Source organism: Mus musculus, chromosome 1 (genome assembly GCF_000001635.26).
Source record: "Mus musculus strain C57BL/6J chromosome 1, GRCm38.p6 C57BL/6J".
Taxonomy (NCBI): domain Eukaryota; kingdom Metazoa; phylum Chordata; class Mammalia; order Rodentia; family Muridae; genus Mus; species Mus musculus.
The window spans coordinates 32,399,263-32,414,460 of NC_000067.6; the positions used below are offsets into that span (position 1 = coordinate 32,399,263).

General features: G+C 39.1%; 1 protein-coding gene across 4 annotated transcripts in view; it reads left to right on the forward strand.

Annotated features, from left to right (window-relative positions):
• Window positions 1–15,198, forward strand: part of Khdrbs2 (KH domain containing, RNA binding, signal transduction associated 2) — a 532,623-nt gene that overhangs the window by 226,661 nt on the left and 290,764 nt on the right. The gene's annotated exons all lie outside the window — the stretch shown is intronic.

Genomic DNA, 15,198 nt, shown 5'->3' on the forward strand with positions numbered 1-15,198 from the left:
TCTGGAAATCAGTCTGGCATTTCTTGAATAGTAAATAAAATCTGCTGTACTACATAAAGACACCTAATACATAAGTGTTTTATTATCTCTCTTTTGAAACTCAACTTAGAAGTCCAATGACACTTAGAGTGTTTCCCTCATACGAGTATTTCTAAAATCACATATGGACTTTTGATTTTGCTTATTCAGAGACGTTGAGTCAGGTGTTGTGGCAGGTATCTATAAATACTAATATTCGTGGAGGCTAAGATAAGATGACCATGAATTGCAGTCCTGTTTGGGCTACAAAATTCCAACCCAACCTAGGTTATATAGCTAGAGCCTATCTTAAATCAAAATTCAGGGAAAAAATAAGATTACTTGAGAGATTTCACTGTAGGGTATTTTTCTATCCTTCCTTTTAACCCCTGACAGAGTGAAATGAATCGTTTGAATCTCAAGTTGTTCCTATGTTCCCACAATCTGCTATCACCATGGAAACCTTATTATTTATATATTAGCATTCTTGGATCTGCCTGACATCTCTTGTTTCTTTTATTTTTGTTTGTTTATGAAATTTCCTTCACACTTCATTTTGTTAGAAATCTTCCTGATTTCAGTCATTGTTTTCTTAATTAATTTGCCAAATGTTATTAGTGTATGTCCTTCCAGAAAAAGAACTGTGCTAAGAATCATATTTTTTAATTTAACTTTTTGAGAATTTCATATATGAATAGTATTGCATTAAATAACTTATACTCTTTCTTCACCTCTACTGAATTCCCTGAATTCCTGTCAAATTCATTACCTCCTTTTATCTTATTTCTATGTATATATGTATATGTACATATATATATATGTGTATGTGTATATATATATATGCATATGTAGAAATATATACATATGAAAGGGAGAGAGAGAAGAGAGAATATCCATATAGAAATAAGTTAAACAGAGGTAAAAAAATTTGACAGGAATTTGAGGAATTCATTAAGAATTTGTATATGTGCCTGTGTGTGTATGCATGCGTGTGTGTTTGTGTGTATGTGTGGTGTGTATCTGTGTGTGTGTTTGTGTGTATGTGTGGTGTGTATCTGTGTGTGTGTTTGTGTGTATGTGTGGTGTGTATCTGTGTGTGTGTGTGTGTGTGTGTGTGTGTGTGTGTGTGTGTGGTGTATACATATGTACATTTAAATACGTACTGCTGATTCTGGGTTATTGTTTTGTCTATATTTTAGGGATGACTCCTTGCAATTAGATAGCATATCAGGGAGCTTGTACCCCCAGAGGCTGGATTCTCCCTCTCTGGGCTTCATTTATTACCTTTAACTCTTTGTTTAGGAGGATGGCCTTGTGGAGCTTTCTCTATTCTTATTTGCATGTCAATTGCTATTGTCCTTGTGGATATCTTGTTTAGGCAGCCATAGTTTTCAGATCTCATGACTGCAGCTTTCTTGTCATATTTAGAATTCATTCTTTCACCACAGCCTTTTGCAACTTTCTGTCCCCTTTTCACGATGTTCCCTGATCCTCCAGTACGAGTCCTATTGTAGATATATCCATTAGGATTGGTCACCCCACAGTAAGTTAGAACTACTGCTCTCCACTGCAGTTATTCTGTAGTTTGTGTATATTTTTGTGGAGGTTCCTTGCCAGTTCTCAGTCATTGCATGATTAGAGTCACTGTTTTAATTTAATCTACTGGATGATGTCAGCTTAAAAGCTTCTACTTTAAAATCTCACCAACAGTAAATATGGCTCCTTTTCCCCATATCCTCCCAAGCATGGCTTCTCAGATGTTTACTTGATTGTAACCATGTTGAATGGGATGAGATGAAATCTTAAAATACTTTTAATTTGCATTTCTGTAATTACTAAGGATGTTAAACACATGGTTTCAAAAATATTTACATCTATTTATTTATTTATTTATTATATTTACTTACTTATCATGTACATGCCTGTGTGCCTGCATGACTTTTTGTATAGCTCATGCATGCAGGTACCTGTGAAGTCCAGAAAAGGGCAGTGGATCCATCAGAGCTGGAATTATATGTGCCTCATATGTGTGCTGGAAACCAAAGCCAGGTTCTCAGAAAGAACACTAGGTGTTCTCAACTGCTGAGCTCTACTCCCAGGCACTATTGAACATTTGAAAGATATTTCTTCTTAGCCATTTTCATTTCTTCTTTTGAGAAATAATTCTTCTGATACACAGCCCGCTTTTTAATTGGGTCATTTGTTTTCTTGACATTTTGAAAATTATTTATATATGCTGGGTATTAATCATCTGTCAAATGTATAGCTGGCAAAGATTCTGTCCCACTCTTTGGGCTCCTGCTTTGTTCAGTTAACTGTTTCATGTTTCTGAGGAACAATTGTCAATTATTGGCCTTAATTATTGAGGAAATGGAATCACATTTAGAAATTTCTTTCTTTTTTTTTTTTTTTCCATTTTTTATTAGGTATTTAGCTCATTTACATTTCCAATGCTATACCAAAAGTCCCCCTTACCCACCCACCCCCACTCCCCTACCCACCCACTCCCCCCCTTTGGCCCTGGCGTTCCCCTGTACCGGGGCACACAAAGTCTGCGTGTCCAATGGGCCTCTCTTTCCAGTGATGGCCGACTAGGCCATCTTTTGATACATATGCAGCTAGAGTCAAGAGCTCAGGGGTACTGGTTAGTTCATAATGTTGTTCCACCTATAGGGTTGAAGATCCCTTTAGCTCCTTGGGTACTTTCTCTAGCTCCTCCATTGGGAGCCCTGTGATCCATCCATTAGCTGACTGTGAGCATCCACTTCTGTGTTTGCTAGGCCCCGGCATAGTCTCACAAGAGACAGCTACATCTGGGTCCTTTCGATAAAATCTTGCTAGTATATGCAATGGTGTCAGCGTTTGGATGCTGATTATGGGGTGGATCCCTGGATATGGCAGTCTCTACATGGTCCATCCTTTCATCTCAGCTCCAAACTTTGTTTCTGTAACTCCTTCCATGGGTGTTTTGTTCCCACTTCTAAGGAGGGGCATAGTGTCCACACTTCAGTCTTCATTTTTCTTGAGTTTCATGTGTTTAGGAAATTGTATCTTATATCGTGGGTATCCTAGGTTTTGGGCTAGTATCCACTTATCAGTGAGTACATATTGTGTGAGTTCCTTTGTGATTGTGTTACCTCACTCAGGATGATGCTCTCCAGGTCCATCCATTTGGCTAGGAATTTCATAAATTCATTCTTTTTAATAGCTGAGTAGTACTCCATTGTGTAGATGTACCACATTTTCTGTATCCATTCCTCTGTTGAGGGGCATCTGGGTTCTTTCCAGTTTCTGGCTATTATAAATAAGGCTGCTATGAACATAGTGGAGCATGTGAAATTTCTTTCTTACCCCTATATCTTGTAGAGTGCTGCCTGTATTTTCTCCTGGAAATCATAATGATGTGGGTTTTACATTGAGGCTTTTGATCCATTTGACGTTGAGTGTTTTTCTGCAGGATGATGAACATACTTCTACTTTAAATTTTCCCCATTTGGACATCCAATTGGCCTAGCAACATTTGTTAAAGATCATGCATTTTCTCCACTGTATATTTCTGGCATCTTTGTCAAATATCAGGTGTCCTCTAGTTACATGTAACTATGTTTGGCTGCTCTGCTTTATTCTATTAATCTTTTTTATCTTTCTAATGGCAGTACTATGCAATTTTTATTCCATCTGTAATATAGCTTGAAATCTGGCATAGTAATCCATTCAATATTGTTTTCTTTCTTTCTTCCTTTCTTTCTTCCTTTCTTTCTTCCTTTCTTTCTTTCTTCTTTTCTTCCTTTCTTTCTCTTTCAAATTTGTTTTAGCTTTTAGGATTTTTTGTAGTTTGATATGAATTTTAGAATGTACATTTCTATTTGTGTGAAGAATGTCACTAGAATTTCTATTAGAATTATATTAATTCTAAATGGCTTTTGGTAGAATGGTCATTTTCATAATGTTAATTATATGGGTTCAAGAGCATTGGATAGCTTTTTATCTTCTAGTGTCTACATCCAACCTCTTCTGAAATTTAAAGCTTGCTCTGTAGATATCTTTCACCAGGACAGCAGATGCAGGAAGAGAAGCTGGGGACTGTGGGGATGGCAGGGGAGAGGTTGTCCCTAGGAGAGCACAATACGGACATGGGATACAGTTATAGTAACACAGATGGCCCAGGAGTATGAGCATGCTCCTAACAGGGGCGTTTTTGAGGAGCTCACTAAAGAGGACACTGCTTTTGGGGCTAGGGCTAGGAATGTAGAGATGGCAGGCATGAACTTAGTTATAGCGATCTCTTCGATGATTGTGTGTATGGGGATACACAGCCAGGTCTAGTTCAGGAGTTTGGAGACAACAGGAACTGCATCAATCTTTTGGTATGTACATTGTCTTTCTCCTGCTTCTAGAAACTGTTTTTTGTTTGTTTGTTTGTTCTTTTAATCCAGGTGTTTGTATTTTCCTCATTTAACCCAAGTGACACCGATCAACTGATATATTTGCAGATACTAAGCTCGATTTGCCTTTTCTGAGCTTCTGGCACTGGTAACACTCCAGTGGAAATTGAAATAGATTACTGAAGCTCTTAAAAATGACTGTGTCCCTGTGAGGTTTAACATTGAGATAATTTGATTTGGCTCTAGAAGTGTCTAGAGACATATTTCTATGAGGGTTTTTCTACATCCGGTTACTTGGCATAGGAAAGAACATCCTAAATTTAGGCAGCACTATACCCTGGCTTTCAGTTCTGGAAGGATGAACATGGGTAAAAACAAAAAGGTTTTGGCAACATTCTTCACTTTCCTTTCTGTTGTGGATGCAGTGTAACCATGTGCCCCATATTCCTGATTCCATGTATCTTCCTTTGACGGACTGCCTCATCAATCTGTTTTCTAAAACAAACCAAAATCTGAAAACCAATCCCTTTCTTGAGTTGCTTTTGCCACAGCAATAAGGAAAAGTAAATGATAGTGTCCTTAAATTACCTTGTTGACACAAAATAGACGAGGCTGTCCTTAGTATTAGGATTTTAGATACAATGTATCAACAGAAGTCTGATACTTGGAGAGGGCAGACAAACTGCAAATTAACTGTCCAGTAGATTCATTTGGGTTAAGATTTTTTCCCCTTGTTTTCCTTGAAGAGCTAACAGGGTCTTTTCAGTATATCAGGACACAACTTCTGACAACAATACTTTATGCGTTGGGAAGTGACAGTATCCTTACTGTATCCCACAGTGTATGATTTGATATTTCCCAACCAGGGTTGTTACCATATAGGAAGGCTAAGATCTCAAATTCAGTATTGCAACATTGATTCAATGTCAAAATCCTGGACTTTCATCTTCCTTCTAGGAGCTTTGCTGGTTGCCACAATCATGACTTATACAACCATCCTGATAAGCCAGTCAGGACCACATACTGCTAAAAACACAAAAATTAGATGTAATCAATACACTGTAAAGATGAAGGGTAAATAGTTTCAGTAAATGCCAAGCAGAGCATATGGAGGGTCTAGTGACTGAAATTTTGACTCAGGGGTACGGATGTGATTAAAGTAGAGGAATAATGGAGGAATGAGGGCATGAGGTCTGTATATTAACTATCCATGATCATAGTATGGTCTAGTAGATCAATGTCCCACTTCTTATTCTTCAAGGTAAACTCTAAGAAATCATTATTGATGTTATCTCTGTCCTTTCTTAAGGGAACCAAACTGTTTCTCCTGAGACTGCTTCTGCTACACCTGTAACCTCACTACCAAGAGTAATTGCCCTGGCTTAGGTATAGTCAGTCTTACAGATGCTTAGTTGGAGACAGTTTATGTCTATTTTTTTTTTAAATATGCTCATCTACTGGTCTATTAATTCTACTCCCCAAAGGTCCTCAATAAGTGTGGTTAAGAAGGCAAACAACTTTGATGATCAGAGGTTCAAGACATAGTTACTTAGGCCAGTGTGCTTGATAGTTCTATGTCAAGTTGGCAGATGCTGTAGTCAACTGTGAGGAAGAACCTCAATTAAGAAGGTACCAGTACTGGCTAGTTTTGTATCAACTTGACACAGCTGGAGTTATCACAGAAAAAGGAGCTTCAGTTGAGGAAATGCCTCCATGAGATCCAACTATAAGGCATTTTCTCAATTAGTGATCAAGGGGGAAAGGCCCCTTGTGGGTGGGACCATCTCTGGGCTGGTAATCTTGGTTCTATAAGAGAGCAGGCTGAGCAAGCCAGGGGAAGCAAGCCAGTAAGGAACATCCCTCCATGGCCTCTGTATCAGCTCCTCCTTCCTGACCTGCTTGAGTTCTAGTCCTGACTTCCTTGGTGATGAACAGCAGTATGGAAGAGTAAGCCGAATAAACCCTTTCCTCCCCAACTTGCTTCTTGGTCATGATGTTTGTGCAGGACTAGAAACCCTGGCTAAGACAAATTGGTACCAGGAGTGGGATGTTCATGTAACAACCTGAGCATGTTTTGGGGAGGACTGTGGAAGGACTTTGGAACTTTGGGCTTGAAGATCCATTTGCTGTTAAGAGCTCTGTCAGATGTTGTGTAGGAGCTTGGAAGATAATGTTGAGAACAGTGCAGAAGATGGAGGTCTGGCTTGTGAAATTTTAGGGGGAAAATTAAAGACTCTTTTCAGGGCCATTGATATTTTGATTGGGAAGATTCTGTGGTTCTGGTTAACTGGGGCTGAAGAATCAGCTGTGATTAACAAGATACCAGAACTACTAAAGTGAAACTTTTGCATTAGTGGGACTATTGATTCTGGTTAGCTAGAGCTAAGAAATTAGTGGTGATTAAGAAGAGACCAATATCATTGAGGTGCCATCTTCTGGGAAGTGTTTTCAGAAAGCACAAAGAGGCTGTGTTCCAGAGATGGCCAATGTTGTACTCCTGCTGCAACAGGACTTGGTAATGTGTCAGGGTCACCCAGATGGTACTGGTTTTGAAATCATTAAGGGGTCACACAGAGCAGCTGAGGCTTGGCACTGTTAGAGGCCATGGAAGGCCATTGGTGAAGGTACAGCCTCAGTTGCAATTTTTGGCCCAGGACTGAAGGGGCCATGCAGTGTTTTGGAGATGCCAGTACCATGAAATGACCACAAAGAGCAGCAGCAGTGGAGTACAGGCATCTGGAGCCTAGAGGACGATGCGTATGCTACAAAGGGCATGGCTGGAGAAGTGACCCAAGCCCTTGGAGGAGCCCAGAGAACCCTGAGTTGGATCCCAGACTTCGGATGGTTAGAGATTGATTTTTTATTTTGATTGTGACTGTACCCTGTGCCTATTGAAAGAAGAAACTATTTTAGTGGAGCCCACAGTTAAGAGACTTTTAATTGTAAAAAGACTTTGGATTTTAAAAGATATTAGACATTTTAAAGAGATTGACTTTTAATATGTAAAGACTGTGGTACTTTTAAAGTTGTTTAGATCTTGGGGATGAATACGAAATTAAGGGTTGAGGCTTACTAGTGATGTGTTTGTGTGTCAAATTGACAAGGGGTCAATTGTACTGGCTAATTTTGTGTCAACTTGACACAGCTGGAGTTATCACAGAGAAAGGAGCTTCAGTTGAGGAAATGCCTCCATGAGATCCAACTATAAGGCATTTTCTCAATTAGTGATCAAGGCGAAAGGCCCCTTGTGGGTGAGACCATCTCTGGGCTGGTAATCTTGGTTCTATAAGAGAGCAGGCTGAGCAAGCCAGGGGAAGCAAGCCAGTAAGGAATATCCCTCCATGGCCTCTGCATCAGGCTCCTGCTTCCTGACCTGCTTGAGTTCCAGCCCTGACTTCCTTGGTGATGAACAGCAGTATGGAAATGTAAGCCGAATAAACCCTTTCCTCCCCAACTTACTTTTTGGTCGTGATATTTGTGTAGGAATAGAAACCCCGACTAAGACAGTACCTTATAAGATTGGGTTGTAGACCGGCTTGTCAGGCATTTCTTTTTTGTTTGTTTGTTTTTTGGTTGGTTGGTTTTTTTGGTTTTTGAGACAGGGTTTCTCTTTGTAGTCCTGGCTGTCCTGGAAATCTCTCTCTAGACCATCGTGTCCTTGAACTCAGAAATCTGCTTGCCTAAAGTGCTGGGATTAAAGGCGTGTGCCACCACTGTCCGGCTTGTACAGTATTTCTTAATTAAGGATTGATGGGGGAGAATTCAGCATACTGTGGATGGTGCCATCTCTAGGCTGGTAGGCTTGGGTTCTGTAAGAAGGCAGGCTGAGCAAGGCACGAGGAACAAGCCAGTAAGTGTCACCATCCCCTGCCCCTGATTCCTGTCCTATTTGAGTTCCTGTGAACAGTGACATGGACGTGTAAGTCAAATAAACCCTTTCCTCCCCAACTTGTTTTTTGGTCATGGTGTTTCTTTGTACAAGTAGAAACCCTAAGGCAATCAGGTAGCTGGGTCTCCCTCCAACATCTTCCCAAACTGTGCTAAGCCCTATTGAATGCGAAGTGTGTAACCATGAAAAGATTACCTTCATAGAGCTGACTGCCAAGACTACGAAAGGCCTCAGCCTAGGAGAACATTTTCTGCAAACAGTGCAGACAAGCAGGGGTGAGCTCTTGCTCAGCATCTGGCCATTGCTTCTGTACTGTGTACTTATGTGTGTCTGCTTTTCTCTGTATATAATTCATACTATTTATTTATACTCACTCAAAATTTTTCAACAAGTGCCATTTTGAAATGCTTTTAAACTGGGGATTTAGACAAATCCCATTCTGGCCACCACATGAATAATAAATGTGTGTTTATTTGAACTTCTTGATGGTGAAAGTCCTGCAGACAATAGTCTTATTTATTTCTGAAAAGGATTTATGTTAGAAGAAAGATCCCTTGGGCATTAAGAAGAAAAAGCCTGCAGAAAGCACTTTAGTAAATTAGGGTAAAACACAACAACTTAGGATAAAACACGACAATAATGATTGCTTAAGTAAAAACCAAAGCATAAAACTTCATATACTGTACATAATGCATTTTCAACTTTTCTATTATCTAGTTTGTTTATATCACTGGAAAAGCTACCGTTGGAGATTTATTGGGATCTTAGAAGACATGAACTCATTTGTTCATATATAATTTGGTATATTGTTTCAAACATGAGCTGTGTATGATGAGAGCATTTAGCAATAGTGACAGGTGCTTACTGCTCTCTGTGTGGTTCTTCTTACCACTGTCTGCATGTTGTGAGTAAGCAGACACACCAAATAACAAGTTAAAAAAATCTGCCAAATTTGTATGCTAACACATGGAAAAACTGGGATTGTTAACCGTGATTATAAAGACACAAACTGGATGGGTTAACTGCCACTCTCTTCCTTCTTTTAACATAACGTGACTGTGTTCTACCACACTCTAAATGAAGCCTTACAAATTATTCCAGCTTCACCAGCTTACATAGTGAACTTAGCACAATGGGGGAAATGTGTATGTGTTTGCTTTCCTAAACTGAAAGCACAGATACTAGTATGGTGGGTTAAGGATACAGGACATAAAGAGGGTGCATAAGATTTAAACTTCTCAAAAAAAAAAAAAGATTTAAATATTTCTGTTGGTTTCAGACAGGAGCCCAACATAACTGTCCTCTGAGAGGCCCCACTGAGCATCTGACTAAAACAGATGCAGAGACTCACAGCCAAACATTGAACCAAGGTCAGGGACCCTTATGGAAGAGTTGAGGGAAGTACTGAAGGCCCTGAAGGAGATAGAAACCACATAGAACCAACAGTGTTAACTAACCTGGACCCCTGGGAGCTCTCAGGGACTGAGCCACCAACCAAGAAGCATACATGGGCTGGACTAAGTCCACAGGCAGGTGTGAGCTAAGTCTTTATGTGGGTCCCCAACAGCTGGAGAAGGAACAGTCCTAAAGCTGTTGTCTTTCTGTGGAACCCTTTCTCCTAACTGGGCTGCCTTGTCTGGCCTCAGGGAGAGAGGATGCACCCAGAGACTTCATGTGACAGGTGGGGGTATATACATGGAGCCCAATCCTGTCAGGAGAAGGAGTAGGGGGATGCAGGGAGGGACTATGTGAGGGGGAATGGGAGGACAGAGATTGGAATGTAAACTGAATAAATAAATACAAATATTAAAAAATGAACCCTTATTAAAGACTCTAACCCAACTTCCTATATGCCTAACTTAACAAATTCTGTGATTTTCTTTCTTATCCATCACTAGAGGTGTTGATAAATTGGACAGTTCCTTTTTGGAATATGTTAGGAACTGAATCGCTCTGATGTCACATTAAGCACATCATTATAACAATACAAAAGGTAAAACAAAAATAAAAAGCAAAAAGCCTTCTCTGCTTGGATCCCTGTCCTTATTAGCAAATATGGCACCAGGGACTTCCTTCTGTGTCACCTAAGGTAGAGAACATAGCTGTCTGTAAGCATGGCAGACCACCCTGCCAACAGGATCAGTAGTCTGATGTGTGTGTCACATAGCCTATGGCATTTTAATATTTCATGCAATGGAGTCTAAGACAAAAAATGATAACAGTTTTTCCTCATTTTTCCAAAACAGTTCAACTTCTGGGTTTAAAATATCATACAACCATATAACCCCTTAATATGGTCTTCGTTGAATTAACCTAATAACTAAATTAGCATCTAACTCAAACACTCTGCCCTGTGTGTTGCAAGTGTATTTGAAACTTTTCAGATAATATTATCTCAAGTGAATTAAATGTTAAAAATATGTAATTGACCTGCAAATGTAATTTTGTAGTCAGGCAGATCACAATCCAGACCCTTAAAAGAAAACCATAACTGAGTTATTTGCTCCCTCCCAGGGGAGCAGGGTAGGCTTTAACTTCTCTGGTATTAAAAATATGACAGGGACGTATGCTTGCAGCGCATCAGCATAAAAAGCAGCATCTTTCCATGGAAATCTAAAGCGGACTTACTTGCTTATCAAAATCTTTTATTTGTCTGAGGTGAGAGAAGAGCTCACTCTTGTGAGCTTCTCTTGTTTTAGCTCCAAAGTAGCAGGGACTGCAGACATACATCACCAAAGCAACTTAGGGTTTCCTGTTGCCCGGATAAAATGCTAAAATTCACTCAATTAAGTATCTTGGCTTAAATACCACATGTAGAAAACACCATGGCTTTTAATTCACATCTAGATTGCAGAGGCTCTAAAAATAGGTCCCATTTACTTCACACTTTTCAACGTTTGTTGCCCTGGAAATACATTATAGAAGATAATCTTTTGAGAAACCGTATTTTCAAACACTTATGTTTAAATTAAGCCATGGATTAACTACAAAATTTTAAAGCTGGAAATAATTCTAGTCATTGCCATGTCTAAGCTGCATATTATTTTAGTTTATTGTGCTACAAGTAAAATATCTACTACTCAGTATTTTCTAACAGGTCAAGTTGAGCACATGTAGCTCAGTATATGGCAGAGGACTCTTTCTTTGCTGGAGATGTTCCCTGGTAGATATTGCTAAGACCCTTCTGAGTCTATATAGTTCTATGCCTCCTTCTGCTTATATAGTAGTTTGCTTCTTAAAGGTATAATCGAACTTCTATTCAAAGCATCTTTTGTAAGTTAAGTTGTGATGCATAATTTAAATATAAACTTGTATAATGAAGGATCAACTGAGAAGAGAGTCTCAACAGAGGGATAACCTCAGCTAAGCCTGTGGGCATATCTGTGAGGGATTGTTCTGATTAACAACTGATCCAGTCCACTGTGGCTGGCACCATTCCCTAGGCTGTCCTGAAATGTATAAGAGTGAAGAAAGATACATACATACAGGGCATTTTAGTTCTGTTCTTGATGTGTGTGTGTGTGTGTGTGTGTGTGTGTGTGTGTGTGTGTGTGTATGTCTGTAAGAACAAAAGATCTGGAGGCACAGCAGAATGTGAGCTGCCCAATGTGGTATCTGGGAACCCAGCTCCTATTCTCTGACAAAGCAGCAAGTGCTTTTAAGCACTGAGTATCTCCTTTATACATAGACACACACACACACACACAAGTATATATATATATATATATATATATATATATATATATATATATATATATATGATCTGTGCAAGTATACTCTTCATTGTTCAGAAGTTTTGTCTCAGGTTAATAGTGTTGGTGAATAACTCATGTTTTTGGATTGGAGAAACGTCTCGGTGATTAAATGCCAGATCAAGCATGGCTGTGTAAGAAAAGATGTGATACAATTCATGCACCTGGATGTTGCTAAGATCCTTCTAAGTCCATATAGTACTATGCCTCCTTCTGCTTACACAGTTTGCTTCTTGAAGGTATAATTGGACTTCCCGAATATTGGTATATTGGACTATAAATGGAGCATCCCGAAGCCATTGATCCTCACATGTGCTGATGACTGCTGTTGCCCTGAAGCTGATCTGCTGTCTCTTCATTTTACTTTCAAACACTGTATTTGGGGAATTTTTCCCCCATTACTCATAGATAATCACTCCATAATAATAATAATAAAAACAAAACAACAATAACAACAACAAAACAGATGCAGTTCTCAAGATTGAGGAATTGATGGGGTCATGAGGATGTGGAAGACAAGGAACAAGCCTTCCACTTGACCTTTAAAGGCATGGGAAAGGATCTAGACAACATTACTAGAGAGTCCACAAAATCCTACATGGTTTCTACATTTGTAGAAACAGTTCATTGCCACAGATGGCCTTGAATTTGGAATTATGAGAAGATACCTGTACCCTCTGGCTCAATGAGTGCTACAGTCATGAGCCAGGGTAAACTTGGGGGCATCAAGGATAAAAAGTTAACATGGTCTCATGATGAAAAGGCCTGGATAGGAAAAGAAGGAATCTATAAAACAGAAGCAAATGATAAATGGGTTTATTTTATAAGAGAAAGACTTGTTATATGATCTAGAAGTAAATAGCATTAGAAAGAGATTACAGGAGGCTCTGAGATTGTTAGTATAGGAGACAAAGATTGGGGAAATAAATATGATATAAAAGCATTAAAAAGTTAGTGCTTTGTTCTCCTGAAAGATTGGAAATGACAATTTAGATTTAGAGTGATATTAGAGAGCTAGTTGCTTTATGTGCATGAATTTTAAAATTTTGTAAGAAAAAAATTATCGTAACTTCAGTAGTCTATCACCTTTCTGTTCTTACATGAAAGTACTTACTAAAGACTGCTGTTTGCTCTACCAAGCAACAGCAAGAGCTGTGTTCACCTAACTGTGAAGAACAGGCTATGTGAAAACCATAAGTAAATGTGTCCCTGCTTTGGGATTAATTTCTGTGTTAAGGAAGCACAGGGGTTGGGAGTAATGATCCGGGAGTCATAAAATTTATATAAATTTAAAGATTTCTAAAAATAATTAACAATATTCAAAGCCGTGATGATGTAGCTTTGGTAAGAAAAAAAAAAGCTGGATTTGGGCTCTCTGGTCAGGAGAAGGGAAAAGACTGAGAAGGAAGAAAGGAAGAGAAGCGAGAATGATGAGAATCCGCGGGTAGAGAGAGAGAGCACTTGAACTGCCAGCCTGCATCCACTGCTGTCTCTGAGTCATTAATGAATCAGCGCCTCTCCCATTCACCCCCTTCTCAGGGCCCTCCTAGTGCTGAGGCTGGATCTCAGTAGTTCAGAGTACTTTCTGCTCTTGCAGACGACCTGGGTTCAGCACCCAGCAATCACACATTGGCTCCCAATCATCAGTTTCTGCCATTCCAAGGTACCTGATAGCTCTTTTCCTTGCCTCCATGGGAAAAGGCACGTACTCGGTGGACATTTTTTTCAAACAAAAACACATGTACACATAACAGAAAAATAAAATTATAAAATAATCCATATGTTCTTGGAACTGCACTGTCCACCCATGTAAGTAACACTGATCTCATATATATATATTGTGACTAATGTATGTTCTATTAACCTCTGAGCCATCTCTCTAGTCCCTGGCCTCCATTTTTTAGAAGATATATTTTTGTGTTTTTTGTTTGTTTGTTTTTTTGGTTTTTTTTGTTGTTGTTGTTTTGTTTTTTGTTTTTCGAGACAGGGTTTCTCTGTATAGACCTGGCTGTCCTAGAACTCACTTTGTAGAACAGGCTGGCCTAGAACTTAGAAATCTGCTTGCCTCTGACGCCCAAGTACTGGGATTAAAGGCGTGCACCACCACCATCCGGCAGAATATATATTTTGGAACCACTGTATTAACCATGGTTTTATTAACCAGTATAAAACCCTCTTACACATCTTTAATATTGATTATTACAAACAAGAACTTCCTCTCCTTTAAGCTCCAGCTCCCTCCACCCACTCTGTCTCTTAGTTACAGGCACCTCTCTCTTCTCTCATATTACTTGTATTTAACCTACCTCTTAGCAACTATACTCCTCCCTGCCCAAGCCTTTCCACCCCACATAACATCCACCCCTTCAGTTTTTCTTCATGTACAATATCCTATTCTTTTCCTTCATTTATGCCTCTTGCTAATACCTTTTTTTTTTTCTGAGTTTCCATGACTTCTACCTGGGCTGCAACTTAAATATGGAAAACAAAAGACCTGAAATAAGAATCCACTTATGAGAGGGAACTGGTGCCCTTTGTCCTTCATGGCTTCAGAAATTAGGATCTTTTCCTGTTCTATCTAGTTACCTGAAAATTAGGCTATTTTGGTTATCAATACAGCTGAATTATATTGCTATATATACCATATTTTTATTACCTTCTTATCTGTTTTTGAATGTCTAGGTTGGGTACATTTTCAGCTAGTGCCAAAAGAGTGCCAGTGGAAGTGTCCCTGTAATGATAGAAAGTCCTTGGGTGTGGCCTAGAATATCGGGACATATGGCACTTCTAGTTTTTGAGAAAATTCTGGTCTGATTTCCAGAGTAGCTACACTAGCTTTCACTCAAACCAACAGTGTAAAATATTTCACCTTTATCACAACAACACACACAGTGTTGGCATTGCAATCACAACAATGGCCATTCTGACTGGAGTCAGATGGCATTTTAAAGTAGTTCTGATTTTTGTTTCCCTAATGACTATAAATGTGATTATTTTGAAAGGTACTTCCTAGCTCTTTATATTTCTTAAGCAAAGTTTGTCCAATTTGAAATTCTAAAAGTATTGTCTTTTTTTTCTTGTATTTCTCTGTGATATTTTGGCAGTGGGGGAACTGCATGAAAGATGAGCCCTTGTTTCCCACCAATATTTCATG